The following is a 13225-nucleotide window of genomic DNA, read 5'->3' on the forward strand; positions in this document are numbered from 1 at the left end:
TTATGGATATGGGATCACTAAGCTGTGAAAATTTTTATTTGTACATCTAGACCTTGGATAACTGATTCATGCCCCTCTTAGTTATCCTAAAGAATTCCAACACTTTTCCCTTCCTTAAATATTTCAATATATAACACTTTCTTCCAAATACTTTAAAATATTTGACATTAGGTGCATAGCCATACCACACTTCAAAAGAGGTTTTATTTGTACGCTTTTTTTACTTGAACTCAATTAAGTGTATAAACAAAAATACTTACTTCTCTCCAATAATGTTTTGAAACATTCTTTTCCATCATTAGTATTCTTGCACAGTCCATGATTGATTTGCTTCTTCTTTCAGTTATCATGTTTGTGGTGGATTCCTTAGTGCAGATATTTGTCTTTTGATCCCTTTGTCATTGTAGAATGTATTGAACTCCTATTATATAAATTCATCTCCTCTATCAGATCTCAAGCATTTTAGACTTTTACCTATTTCCTTTTAAACTCTGGCCAAATACCACTTAAACATTTGAAAAGCATCAGATTTTTCTTTAAGAAACATCATAGTCATCATTCTGGAGAAATCATCAACAAATAGGATAAAGTACTTGTCACCATAATAGCTATGCACTCTTATAGGACCACATAAATTAGTATAAACCAATTACATAGAGGTTGGACACAATGATAGAGTCAAATTTGACCAATGATAGTGATACATATGAGGTGGATGTAGAACAACTTAAAGCACTTCTAGCAAGGAGATTTCAAAGAGGTAAAGGCAAGTTCAAAGGTAAGTCACCTATCATGTGTTTCAATTGCAATGAGGTTGGTCATATTGTTGCTAGATGTCCAGAGAAGAAGAATTATAGAGGTGGAAACAAGTGTAAAAGTAGAAGAGATGAAGACAACAAAGATTACAAAGACAAAGGCAAGAAGTCTTGCTACATTACAAAAGAAGAAACAAAAGATGGATCTCATGATCATGATAATGAAGCGGTGTATGTTGAAATGAAGGATGAATCTAATGAGGATGAGGCAATTGCACTAGTTTCTTGTGTAAACAAGAATGACAGATGGATCATTGACAGTGGATGTTCACATCACATGACTGGAGATAAAAGTATGTTCATTACCTTGAATTATTATGATGGAAATAGTGTAAGGTTTGGTAATGATGCACCCTATCTAATAAAAGGAAAAGGTTCTATCAAACTCACATAAAATATTTTATATCACAATGCTTATCATGTTGAAGGACTTAACTATAATTTGTTGAATATGTCACAACTGAGTAATTCAGGTTGTAAGGTTGAGTATTAGAAAAAGATTGCTAAGATATAAGATACTAGTGGGAAACTAATTAGAAAGGGTGATCAAACTAGAGGTAATCTATTCTACCTTGATATAGAGGATGCTACTTGTTTAATTGTAGAATTTGATGATGTGTGGCTATGGCACAAGAGGTTATCTCATGTTAATTTTGATAACTTGGTTAGTATTAGTAACATGAGAAGAGATAGAGGTTTGCCTAAATTGAAGAAGCCTAACAATATAATTTGCAAACAATGTCAGTTAGGCAAAATGACAAAGTCAAGTTTTAAGATTAAGACTCGTACCTCTAAAGGAATATTAGATATTGTTTATACTGACTTGTGTGAACCAATTGATGTGGAAAGCTACAAAGGAGATAAGTATATTATGTTATTTGTTGATGACTATTCTAGAATGATGACTATTATGTTTCTGAAACAAAAATATGATGCTTTCCAAATGTTTAAGTGGTACTTAGCAAGAGTTGAGAAGGAAACAAGTAAAAGTATGACATGTTTGAGATCTGACAAAGGAGGAGAATTTACATCAAATGAGTTTGAGATGTTTTGTAATGATAGAGGAATTAAAAGACAAACATCTTCTCCTAGCACCCCTCCACAAAATGGAATTGTTGAAAGGAGGAACAGATCTATAATGGACTTTTTTAGGACACTCATGATGGAGAAAAATGTTGCTTTGAAATATTGGAGAGAAATTGTAAGTACAGTTGTCTATACCTTGAACTATGTACAAGTCAAGAAAGGTATTCATTCAACACCTTTTGAACTATGGTATGGATACTCACCTAATGTAAAATATTTTTAAGGTATTTGAAATTAAGTGTTATATTCTCAAAGATTTTAGGAATGGTAAATTAGATGCAAAAAGTGAAGAAGGTACATTCCTTGGTTATTCCACAAGAAGTAAATATTATAAGTGTTTAAATACTAACACTAACAAAGTTGTGGAAAGTGAAAATGTGAAATTTTATGAATATATAGAAGTACATGAGGTTGAACCTATGAAGGAACCAGAATAATAAAAATCATTTGTATAATTTTATGAAGGTATTTCTGTTGAAGAAGATGTTGTAAATCAAGTTGCAAACCAACAACAAGTTTCAGTGACTGTCGAGTCACATTCTATGAATGTCAAGTTGCATTCAGGAACCAAGCTACATTCAGGTGCCGAGTTACAGAATGAAGTTGAGGCATATTCTAATTTTAAGATTAGTGTACATGAAAGAGATGTTGAACTACTTGATAGAGATGTAAATAGTGATTCACAAGTTGAGAGACCAAATGAGGAAAATAGAGCAGAACCAAGATTGTCTAAGTATGTCAAGAGACATCACCCTGTTGCATAAATCATTGGACATAAAGATCTAGACCAATGATAAGGAACAAGTTGAGAAATGATACATGTTTTTTGAGCATGCAAGAACCTAAAAAAGTGAAAGATCTCTTAGAAGATGTGGATTGGAGTAAAGCCATGAAAGATGAGATTGAACAAATTGAGAAAAATAAGACATGGACTCTAGTTCCTAGACTAGAAGATGAAAATGTGATTGGCACCAAGTGGGTGTACAAAAACAAGTTAGATGAAAATGGTGAAGTCATAAGGAACAAGGTAAGATTATTTTGTAAAGGGTATGCACAAGAAGGGATAGACTATGGAGAAACATTCACTCCTATTGCAAGATTGGAAGGAGTAAGAACTCTATTTGCTTACTCTACATACAAAGGTTTCAAAGTTTATAAAATGGATGTTAAGTCTGCATTTCTGAATGATATATTGGAGGAAGATGTTTCTATAGAACAGCTAGAAGGATTTGTTGATGCTGACAAAAAAAACATGGTATTTATACTACACAAAGCTTTATATGGATTGAAGCAAGCACCAAGAGCATGGTATGAAAGGCTTCATAATTATCTTGTGAAGATTGGATTTGAGAGGACTGATGATAACAACAATTTGTACTTGAAGATAGAGAAAGGAAAAGGTATTTTATTATCTGAAATTTTTGTTGATGATATCATATTTGGAGGTCAAGATACTTTATGTAAGGCTTTTGGAAATGAAATGAAGAAATAATTTGAGATGTCTTTGTTTGGAGAGATCAAGTTCTTTGTGTGTTTGCAAGTACATCAGATGAAATATGGTATATACATCACTCAGTTAAAATATGTGAAGGAGATATTGAAAACTTTTGGATTGGAAGATTCAAAGCTAGTAAGCACATGAATGGTGATAGGACATAAATTTTCTAAGAATGATGATTCAGTTGAGGTGAATCAAACATTGCGCAAGTCTATGATTGGAAAATTATAATATATAGTACATAGCAGACTTGATATTGTATTATCTATTAGGATAGTTGCAAGATTCTCTACTAATCCTAGGGAGAATCGTTTGATGGATGTTAAGAGAATAATGAGATATCTGAAAGGAACAAAAGACTATGGTCTATACTACAAGAAAAATAAGAAATTTGAATTGAGAGCCTACATTGATGTTGATTGGGTTGAAAATATTGATGATAGAAAGAGCACTAGTGGAGGAGCATTTTTATTAGGCAAAAGGTTGGTTACATGGACTAGTAAGAAACAAAACTACATCTCTTAATCTACTGTTGAAGCTTAATATGTTGTTGCTATAGTAAATTGTACAAACATTGTATGGATCAAACAACTACTCAAAGGTATGAAGGAGGAAATCACTAAACATGTGATACTTTATTGTGATAATACAAGTGCTATAAATATATCAAAGAACCCTATCAATAGTACATTAGGCCCCCATTTTTTACCAAAGGCTTATTTGGGTTGTTAAATTTTTTTTAAAGAAATTGGCCTGATATCGTCAAAATTTTGACCATGGTTAAATTGAAGGTCAAAATTTTGACCTTCCAAACATATGATGTAATAATAAAAAGGGCATGCGACAGTGCTCATTTTTCTTTTGTGCACATGACTGCAGCGGGCGGGTATTTAATCCTTATGTCTTTCAAGCGTGCCTTTTCTGCGAGCTCTCTAAATTATCTATTCAATGGGCTACTCATCAATTGCACTACAATTGGATGGTTATTGTCTTCTCTTCTCATCATCAACGTATGGTTTCTTTGAGTCTCACCGGTATGTCATTGCAAGGCCTGATTTCTCCTTGTCTCGACAATTTCTCTTTTCTTAGAATGCTTTCTCTCAAGAATAACAACACTAGGTTTACATTTCTCTCAAGAATAACAACATTAGGTTAACATTTCTCTCAAGAATAACAACATTTAATGGAATCCACTAAATGGTTTTGTAGAGGTTTTTTATATTGCATAAACAAGAATAGAAAGATGTAGTAGAGTCCTACGCACTTTGTAAAAGCTGAAATTATGCTTTCCACAACCATTTGAAAATGATTATGGGAAAAATTTTAGAAGTTGTATTCCTCTTCTTGTCTTATATATCGATGCTCTTCTTGTGACTCCCCCCAAAAAATTCAATTCAATTCAATTGGGTTTCAAGACTAAAAAATGTTGAAACAACAAATTATAATTGTTGTTGTTCTTGGTGTGTTATTCACATTTGTAGTGGAAGGCAATGCAAGAGTGCACAAAGAAAAGTATGTCCATACAAGTGCATTGAATATAGAGAATGAGTACACCAAATGGATAAGATGGATGGGTACTCTGAGCCATTCATTGTATCAACTAGCAAAGAACAAGATTCTTCCTTCCTCTTACATTGTGGTGGATCCTACAGATGGAGTAAGGGACTTCACTTCTATTTAGGAAGCCATTGATTCTCTACCTTTCTTCAATATTGTTAGAGTTGTTATCAAAATAAATGCAGGAGTATATAAGTAAGTATGTGTAAATTAATGATGTTTTGAAAATAATTGTGTGAGTTTATTTTCATCAATGCTTATGCTCAGTGATATATTAATAAGATGATGAAATATAATTTGAAGATTGAAAAGTTAGCTGAGTTTGAAGATTAAAGAGTTGGCTTACTTCAAAAAGGATAAAATGGCACAATTTTATCTCTTGATCTGTTAAGATTGTAGTTTAAAATTTTGGATTGGATCAACCTTGTGGGTTAGCTAAAAATATTTGGTTTTGGTATTTATTTTGGTGTTTGACAGGGAGAAGGTGAACATACTAATGACAAAAGAATTTGTAACTCTTGAAGGAGCAGGGGCAGACTCCACAGTCATACAATGGGGAGACATGGCAGGAACTTTAGGGCCAGATGGAAGGCCATTGGGCATGTACAATAGTGCCACTGTAGCAATTAATTCTCCTTATTTCATTGCCATGAACATTACTTTTAAGGTGAGATTTGTGATTTCTTACTTCAAATGCTTTCTATTCAGAATTGGCTTGTATCTAATTTTTGTGCTTGGAATCTTGGATGATTTTGAGAAATATCACAATGTATAATTGATTCATAAGTGATAATTTTAATAGGTATTTGAATATATTTGTGGGTGTTCAATTTGATATTAGTATGGTTTAATGGCTAAATTGTAGTGTTGTTCTTATTAATAAAGTTCAAATTCTATGAAAGAACATTTGTTGATGTTGAATATTTTTTTGAAAACATAGAATATAGAACCTATTCCTCCAACAAGGGCAATAGGGAGGCAAGCAGTAGCTCTAAGAATAATAGGGGACACAACAACTTTATTTGGGTGTAGCTTCCTTGGAGCTCAAGACACCATTTATGATCACACTGGACGCCACTATTTCAAAGACCGTTATATCGAAGGCTCTGTGGATTTTATCTTTGGGAATGGCCTTTCACTCTATAAGGTACATAACCTTTTTGTAATTTGTGAGAAAGATTCTTAAAACAATTTTTCATATTGACCATTTGAAATAGTAGATTCTAAAGTTTCATGAGGTACACTCTAACATTTTATTTGTTTTAAGTGATTCATTTGACGTCATAGTAATGATGAATCTTATTTAAAAAATTTAGTGATTTCTTATGAACATCATAAATAGATTAGGTAGTAAACCTAAAATAGTACTAACTATTATGATTTATATGAACAACACACTAAGTCCTATTCAGAAACTATTATGGTTTATGTGAACATCATACTCTTTATGGACTATCTGAAATTATATTAATAAATAGGTCTTATTGGAGAGTTTATACCAATAAATGTATATTATTGGAGAAGTTAAACATCATACTCTTTAATTAATTAGATTAAGTGGAACATCTGAAATTATATTAATAGATAGGTCTTATTGAAGAGCCTAGACCAATAATCAAATTGTCTTATCAAATTTTCAAATATAATTTGTCATTTTATCATATGGTCATTGTGTCTTATAGAGAGAATGTATATATTCAAAACCAGATAGGTCAGTCTTATATGAGGTACCTCGTTCTTGAATCCAAATATCATTATCATTATCAAACATAACATAGACATAAAATCATTTTGGTTATTCACTTGTTAGACAAGTTAGTCTTATCTTTTTGGTTTTCACAAGTCATGCACTTATGCATCTTTGGGATATCCACAAGCTATTAGAGATGTCTAGATTGTTCATGGCCTTATTTTTTTGTCTGTTGTTTGTAGGGTTTTTGCCATGAAGTCTAAGGACAGGCATGTTGGATGTTTGTGATAGACATGTTCATCTATAAGAAAAGTATCAAATGCAGAAAAAATACAAAGAAAAAACAATGTTCATGGCTACCGCTACACATATCTCGACCCTTAATACCCATATGCTGAGATGGATTGGCTAACATTCCTAGTCTATTATAAGTGCTTGTTAAATGAAAAGGGAATATTCCATCTTGATATGTCAATATCTTGACCTGGACATACCCACTTTTAAAAATAAAATGGCTCAATGATGAAAAATAATTGCTCAAAAGGAATTGTTGAATTATGGTTAATAATATCTTATTTGCAAGTTCTTTCAGTGTGACTAGTTTGATTGAGGACCACTTGATTAGTTTCCTTTTACATCCAGACCTTTCTCGTCCAACCAAACTTTTTATTTACTTTTTGCTTATCATGTTGCAGTTCCTATTCATCCTATTGCCACTTACCTTGTTTTCAATCCTATTTGCATCCATAGTTTACTGAAGTGCAAAATGTGGAAAACTGGTCTTAACTCAGCTTGTAGGGAATGTGTATAGCAGATTTGCATGATATAGGAAAAATGGATTTGTTGAAAGGGCATTCCACAACTTTCAAGAAAAGTTAATCTGCATGCAAAGCAATTTGGATTCTTTCATCACAACATTTCTAGATTTTTGAGTTTGGTGTAGAGATCAAGCTCATTCAAACCCACCGAAGTATTGGAAACTGTGATTCTATGATCTACCTCTGTCATAGAGGAAGCTCAAAATCTACTTTGTTTGGCATGAAATATATTTGTGCGTAGATCTGCTAATGGAAGTGGGGATACTATCTTTTATATGTTTAGAACTCCGTCTCAGAAGCTCCAAAATTATATGGGCTTTGTTCAATCCTCTGATAACTTAGAGATATAAATGCTTCTTTTTCTATTTTTAAGTCCAATCCCTCTTAATACAATCTTTTTTGTCAATCTCTCTATATAGTGTCTGTTAAACCCTCACAAGTAGCTTTAGGACCTTCTTATTACTATCTTTAAAAATTGTTATTACGTGCAGGATAGAATTTATGGGAAACATGGAATTAGTGCACAATTATGTATTATATTAAATCCTTTTTTTACAAACAACATCCAGATTTTAAAGTAATTAAATAGTTATGGTCCATATAAATTTTGATACAAAAGATAATATTGATATGTGGAAACTCATAAATGAAGTGGATTCAGTAAGTTTATGCTTTTTGGCAAATTACATGCAACAGTCCAGTAGCTCTCTTTGTACTGTCCTATTTGTGCTTATGGGTATGTCAAAAGTACAAGAAAAAAACAATAGTAGCTCTAGCTGAAACTATAGATTATCAAATTTCATACAATCAAAGAGAAACCTTTTTGAGGGATAATGCACATAGATTGAAAATCTTGAGATTTTATGGCATGAAAGGCAAGATTGGTGTTATATGGTGAAGTATTGTAGGCATTATTACATCATCAATTGGAAAAATGTGTAGAAACACATGGTGATATTCATGAAATATTATCTTTGTTCAGAGTCTTCTTACAATGTCATGTTCATTGGCAGTGCGTAAGAAGATATCACACACAAAGAGTTATCAGTTAAGAAGAGGAGTTGTTTTATCTAGAGCTGGTTTATTTATGCCCATGTGGTATGATCATGTTGATTTGAGTTGCATGGTGTGGGGGGTTTGAGCAATCTTCCTATATTGTTTCCGGCTAGAGATTATATCAAGCTTTCTAATTATTGGGTTTTGTTATTATTCTATTGGATTTCAATAGATATAGGAGAGGATAAAGGAGGTAAGAATCAACCACCCTGTAGTTTATGGCCACCAAGATCATCTATTTGGAATGCATTTGTTTTGCTTTTGGGTCTTTCAAACCACCATCTATATATGGTGCCTGTCGATAAAATCTTTTAGTATCTTAAACCATGTCATTAGAGTCACCTCTTCTTTGGAGACAGCCTTTGAAGTTAACATCACCATTTTCAAGAGCAACACCAGATCTTGGGTATGTTCTCTTCTTCTTTCTCTATAAACACTTTTTTATTAGGGAAGCACTAGTTTTTGTCTCTTCTTCTTTCTCATTATGCATGATAATGAGCACCTCTTTGTCATACATGGAGAAACCCTTTTTTAAGTCTTTCAATTTTCTAGAATCATATCAGTTATCTCTTATAATGCATCACACTATACAACAAATGGTTGTGAGAAATTTGGATGGTAATCGTGATATAGAGCACGAATTCATTACCTCCATGAGCTTCTTGAAGACCTCTTGGGAAATGTCACTTCCATGAGAATTTTCACTTTCTAATCATATTAGTTATGGGAGTTTTTGGTTGAGAGTCAAAACCTAACAAACCTCCTACATTAACTATAAAGGACAAAGCATCCCCTTAACCATGTCAATTCAATTAGTAAGAGGCCAATCCAAAATGCTTTGGATTTTTTATTGATCCACCTAAAAACTTTGAGCACTAATAACAAGGCACAAGTAGAGAAAATTTATAACCCCAACCTAGCACTAGCCCACTTCTTTAAAAATATCCTATTGCTCTACTATTCCAAGAGCTATATTCAAATGCTTTAGATGGTATAGCTATGTTATGTGTAAATCAATATATCATTAAAAAAAAATATCTTGATTATTGATTGGCAATGGGTACATGACAAGAAAGTCGTTAGAGTATTTATCAGCCATAAGGCATGACCAAAACTCGTAGTACCCAAAACAGAATCTGAATGTTTTCTTGTGCACATCCTCGTTGCACACATGGATTTAATGATATCCTAACTTGAGATCAATATTTAAAAAATAGATTGCTCCATGCAACTCATCAATAATTGCTCCATGCAACTCATCAATAAGCCATCCATCATGAGAGATAGATGCCTATTCTTGATGTTAGATAGATACCTATTCTTGATGATTCTTTTGCTCAAGGTTCTATGGTCTATGCACATATCACATACCATCTTTTCTCTTTACAAGCACCACATATGATTCAAAAGAGCTAGAACTTGGCCTGATGTCATCTCCATCAATTCCTTTGTAATGTTTTCTTTTTCTTCTTTGTACATCTGTGGATGTTAGTAAAGGATGTTCATGACAAGCTTAGAACCTATTTCCAACTCTATGATGCATTGAAATACCCTATCCAACAGTAATCCTGGAGACAAATTACTAAATAGCACATTATGGCTATCCAAAATTATATAAATGTTATCATGAAAAATGAAGCTTACCCAATAGGCATGTCTTTTACTAGAGAGCAGTTGGCTACCCATGCAATTTGTCCCTTGTGGAGATTCCTTTCCATCCCCTAAGAGTGACCACTCATACTGATTAATCAAAAATGCCTTTAGCATGTCTTTCCCTTTATATTTGAATTTTAATTCCATAAATTGATAATATTGTGTAAATTCTTTGATGAATGCAATCATTGGCCAGTTCTACAAAAAAAAAGTTTATAAATAACTCACCACACTGAAACTGTTGGATTCTTATTGACAAAACATGATGGGCTACATTAATCAACAATAGCATGCAACCGCTTGCAAATAACCTACAGCAATATGTAGTAGCCGATGAGTAGTTCTCTAAAATTGACCCAATGTTTACTCTCTATTGCTATTTAAGTCCGAAAAAACAACTAGCCAAAAAGACTGAATAGATTTAGCACAAATCAACAGCTAAGCAATAAGCCTGACAAACATATCAAAAAAAGGGCAGTCTTCTAATGGCCATATGCCTCAATTTATAGCACAAAGGAGGTCTCAAATCCTAGTGATGCACATAAGCTAACATCATTACCAAAATAGCAAGTGTTATTAAAGGTTCCAGTCCAAAGTAGCACTCCACTTTTTCAACATAAAATTGTCTTAGAAGTCACCCTATAATTCCCTCATTGTGTGTTGTTGGAAACTGACATAATTAAATTGAAAATAACTTTATAGAAAAACACAACCATATTCAGAGATGCTAAGAATTAGATATTATTTAACCATCTTAACAAATTTATTTCCACAACCTAGATTGAGAACAAAGGAATATGCTTTGGTTCCAAACCTATCTCACCACGGGGTTCCACGAAGGGGAGATGGGGGAATAGGAAAATGGATTTTTGGGATGGATTTTAATCCTGGAGCAGAGAACAGCAAGGGATTTTAGTGGGGACAACTGTATTAAAAGTAGGGAAACTTTATAATATATAGGGAAACTTAAAATATAAGCATGGAAACATGGATAAAGTATGCTTTTATATATATATATTATATAACCTTAATACATGATATTTGTGTTAGATAAATCAAATTGAAAGTTCACGTGGGGGTGGAGATCAAAATAATTATCAAAATTCAAACATTAATTTTAAGGAACACTAGATTCCATGCTTCCACATAGGGAATCCCATATGCTATCTGGGCATCTAGTTTGAGTCTGACGATAAAAAGTAGCCATCGCCATACATAACTACTTCCTAGCATCCCTTACCTATGTCTAGGCTTTCCAAATGTAGGCAAAAATATTGGATCCAAAAACCTTGATTTTAAAATTACCAAGAATAATATCAGCAAAGTCCATCAATATTCTGTCAAGCTTTTCAATCTGACAACTGTTAAAGAGCCAAGCAAAAGAAAAATATATTGATTGTGAGGAGAGCACCTTTTGAACAATTTGTGCTCTTCTAGCTAATGATAAAAGATGATACTCTCCTCTGAGTACTTGGTACTTGGGGTACTTGTACCTAGTACTTGTGTATGGATACTTGGGTACTTGCACTCTACAAGTTCTATGAGTGGTAGAGTTTTTTGTTAATCAGTATTGTATCAAAGTTTCAAACTGATTATGTATTGAATTAAGCTTGATAAACAATAGGTTGATGTGAAAACAAGAAACTGAAACAAAATTAGAAATCTTAATTGAGGTCCTTATATAGCTATGATGCTCTCCAATGAGTACTTGGTACTTGAGGTACATGTACCTAGTACTTGGGTATGCGTACCCATGCAACCAAGTTAGATTTATATTGGAGAAAATGAGTTGGGAGGTCTAAATATTTCACAACATTTGGTAGCATCCTCGTTATTTGTACCAAAATTTGAGCTTTAGTTTGAGTATGGATGTCCCTCAAAGCATAAATAATAAAGATTTTGTTGCATGTTGTAGCTGCCACTAGCCTGGTGGACATGTATGCAAGTTGTGGAAGACATGGCATGTATGTGCATGTGTATATATGCATTTTTTTTATGTATGTACATATATAATATCTATATGTATGTATATAGTTGTCTATACATGGATGTATACCATTTTTAATGGAATGCCTCAAAGAAATGTGGTTTTATAGCATTCCATAATTGTAGGATATGCAGAAATTGGGATATATATGTGGATACATGCATGCACTACAATCACATGTACGTATGTAGATTTATATGGGCATGTGTGTTGCATCTATGTATAAATATGTGCATGCATACACACATAAATATATACGTATATGTATGCCCACATATATATAGAATTTTTGTGTTTATAATTATATTCAAGCAAATGCAATTGGTAGATGTGAAGCTTAATTCCACAATCTCTACCAACATTCATCCAGTTTATGCGAAGCTAAATTCAACAATCTCTACCAGCATTCTTCCAGTTTATGCGAAGCTAAATTTCATAATCTCTGCCAGCAATATCAACACTGCAAGCCCGCATATGATCTACACTACCTAGGTAAGAATGTAAACTGCTTGAAGTTTATGTGATTTGAAAATGAAATTGTTTGAAACTTGATTTTATTTGAAAATGAAATTGCTTGAAATAGTAAAAAATCTGTGCAAAAACACCATCAATTACACCCTAAGAACACTATAACCCTTGTCACATTTGAGCAGCACAATTTGTGGCACCAATCTTTTTGGTATTGACTTCCTGTCAGCACTAAGTTGCAACACAATTGCAACCCCTTGCCCCAACCATACAACATTCCCATGGCATTCATATATTCATTTAGTATATATGCTGACACTGATTATGGTTTTTGTTTTCCTGGTTTGTGAGGTTTTAATGTATAAAGCTAGGTGGGATTTGATGAGAAATAGCTAGGATTTTTCCAAGTTGGGTAAGAATATAAAGTCATGAATGACCAAGCACTGAATAGTGCAATTCATTGTTGTACATGGATTTGATGTGATGTTTTGATCGCAAGCTCTTCTATCTCTCCTTTTTGCATACACACAAATCAATGATAAAGAGAAACCAGGGGGCTACACAATGGAAGCTTTTGTTGAGATGGGGGAATGGAAC

The 13225-nt window shown here is 33.0% G+C and overlaps 1 pseudogene; it reads left to right on the top strand.

Moving 5' to 3' along the window:
• Window positions 1–4822: 4822 nt before the first annotated feature.
• On the top strand, window positions 4823–12652 carry LOC149566491 (putative pectinesterase 53; annotated as a pseudogene).
• Window positions 12653–13225: the final 573 nt, after the last annotated feature.

The sequence above is a fragment of the Cupressus sempervirens genome, chromosome 3 (genome assembly GCF_028749045.1).
Source record: "Cupressus sempervirens isolate cs-2001-9-10 chromosome 3, ASM2874904v1, whole genome shotgun sequence".
NCBI lineage: Eukaryota > Viridiplantae > Streptophyta > Pinopsida > Cupressales > Cupressaceae > Cupressus > Cupressus sempervirens.